At 45.9% G+C, this 2,500-nt stretch overlaps 1 protein-coding gene across 1 annotated transcript in view; it reads right to left on the bottom strand.

Annotated features, from left to right (window-relative positions):
* The window catches only part of sema3ga (sema domain, immunoglobulin domain (Ig), short basic domain, secreted, (semaphorin) 3Ga), a 33,766-nt gene extending 32,759 nt beyond the window's left edge, over positions 1-1,007 (bottom strand). Inside the window, exon 1 of the mRNA XM_031566985.2 lies at positions 261-1,007. The gene's annotated coding sequence lies outside the window, so the exon portion shown is untranslated. The remainder of the gene's footprint in view (positions 1-260) is intronic.
* Between the last annotated feature and the right edge of the window lie 1,493 nt (positions 1,008-2,500).

The following is a 2,500-nucleotide window of genomic DNA, read 5'->3' as shown; positions in this document are numbered from 1 at the left end:
TAATTTTACAAATGATTTGATCCCCTTGTACATTCTCCCGCTTTTCAGCGTCTCCACTTTTGAAGCTATTTATCGCCAGAACAGCAATCTCGTGAGAAATCGAACGCCCTGGGCACCAGCTGCAGTCGCTCTACGCTCTCACACTTGGCATCAACTGTTCTAATGACTTTCCTTGGGCAAATTACTTTCTAAACCCCAAACCAACAAACACGTACTTGAGATGTTTGCAAAGCCTGCAAGGCCCACAACACACTACTCACCTTATTTTCTTTTTCTTTTTAGTCCTGTTGACAAAACGAGACCCGTTGGTACTCTTTTAGGCGGGTGCAGGTCGGATAAGATGTTATCGCCACATTCCTTTGCTCTGCGCAGTGATTGAGGTTTAGCGCAGTTTGAAAACAACTGCAATTCCTTACCAGTATATTAAAGAATTCGACGCAAATTTTAGTCCTTCACGCCAAAATGTGTCAAATATCTCTGTGTCTACACGTCGACGCCTTTAACAGATTAACGCGCAGAGCAATGGCTTTCCAATCTCTCTGTCCTCTTCCCTGGAAGTTAAATGATTCGAGTCCAAGAATCAAAACAGCTTTGAACTTATGACAGATGAAAGAAGAAAAAAAAAATACAGCGAGGGTATGCCGACGCGCCGTGAAGACTTCGCTCTGCGGTAAAAGTCTAGACTTGGAGCGATGGCAGGTGTTCAGCGCACTCTGCTTGCGATCCTTTCCTCCCCTGCCGCTGTCCAAGCTGTCACATACTCTCCGGTTCTAACTCCCGAGAAGTTGGGTTAACTCACAAGGTGCCGGTGTGACGAGCCAGGATGGAGGTGATGCGGTACTTCCGAGAGTGGTGTGGGAGTGTGACAGAAGGTCAAACCCTGTATCGCTAGGGTCTTTCAGAGAAACTAGATTAGCTTGAGATCATGGATGTAATATATTTGCTGGCTCTTTGATTATGTTGTGCCTGTTTGAAAAATGACATCGCAACTGTTGCTGATGGCTTAATAGAGCTAAATATAGACTATATGTATGTGTATGTTTTTGTCTCAATTTTTGAAGAACAAGATGAAGAAAGGGAATTAAGAAGTGTCATATATATATATTTTTATTTCACATAGGATTTAATGATCCAATGTTTATTTTCTATTGTATATTGACAACTGGTGACATAATATTATATAAAATGCACGTCATCTACAGAATAGAGGATTTGTTACAATCCTCTGGAATTGAAACCCTCTATAACCTGCGCAGTTAGGTCATTAATCACGCTTAAGTCACGCGTGCCATTAATCAGGATCTCAATCGAGTCTTCACCAATTCATGTGACCGCTGTGGAGCACCGTGCCATCAGACGGAACAGGCACATCACATGCATGCCGAGGACAACTGACAGCTGTCGGAGAGCGGTCCAGGATCGCGACAGCCACATGGAACGAGCTCTGTCCCCGAGACTGCGGGGAAAAGTTTCCCTGAATTCTCCGGATTCCTGGCCGTCCGGCTCGGGGCTCGCAACAACCGAAACAAAAAGGCAGCCGGGGGCAGGGTTTTTAGGGAGGATATTCGTGTCCAGGGCGAATTGTTTGAACCCAGCGGTGTCCTGTCAATGGGCCTGCCGCTGTGCGTTTTATTTTTTCGTTTGGCCGGACCCACAATAGACAGAGATTTGCTGTGTACCAGGCAACACGTTTGAAACGGCACCGACACCCGCTGCGCGATGCTTAACCCAGAAAATCACTCACATAACAGGTGTCAAACGCTTTGAAAGAAAGGGATTACTTTGCCCATATGAAGAGATAACTTCTAAGACAGGCAAACAATGACTTTTATCCGCTGAGAATTACCAGTCTCCAGCCCAGCTGGGTGTCTCTGTCTATGACAAATCATTGATTTTAAAAGGGTAGAGCCTCTGGTCATATGGGGGCCACTAGCCTCTCTCAGACCTCACAAGGATGTGCGGGCTCCCCTGTTTTTTTTGTTTCTCTCCGTGGGAGGGCATCCTTTATTTCAGATGGAAGGAAGTGAGTCATCGGTGTGTTTTCTGCATGTCTTTAAGCTCTGGTTCCTCCCCTCATCCAAGCCTCCTAGCCTCGGCTCATCAGCGGAGCAGAGAGCCCACTGCCCTCTCTCACTGACCCGACTCCCAGGGCTTTTACAGACTTCTCATCCTAAGTACACACATGCACACAGTCACGTTTACTCAACGGCCTAAACACAGATACAGTTACCAAACGCAGACATAGTTCCTAATACCCCACAGACATGACTCCCAACGTCCCACTCACCAAGGACTGAGAGAAAAGTGGTGCTGTGTCTACTCAATGCTGTAGTGGTGTTTCTGGCTTATTAGTCACAAGATAAAAGGAGAAAAGCTACAAAATCTCAGCTGACCTGAATCCTCAAACTGCCCTGAATCCTGCTGACCTGAAGCAAAATAATTTATTATAGAGTTCATGAATAAAAGGGAGGGCACTGGAATGTTACCTTGGTTAACCGTG

This window comes from Clupea harengus, chromosome 4, assembly GCF_900700415.2.
Source record: "Clupea harengus chromosome 4, Ch_v2.0.2, whole genome shotgun sequence".
Lineage (NCBI taxonomy): Eukaryota > Metazoa > Chordata > Actinopteri > Clupeiformes > Clupeidae > Clupea > Clupea harengus.
The sequence above is the reverse complement of the archived record's forward strand: the minus strand, read 5'-3'. Positions and strand labels throughout refer to the sequence as shown.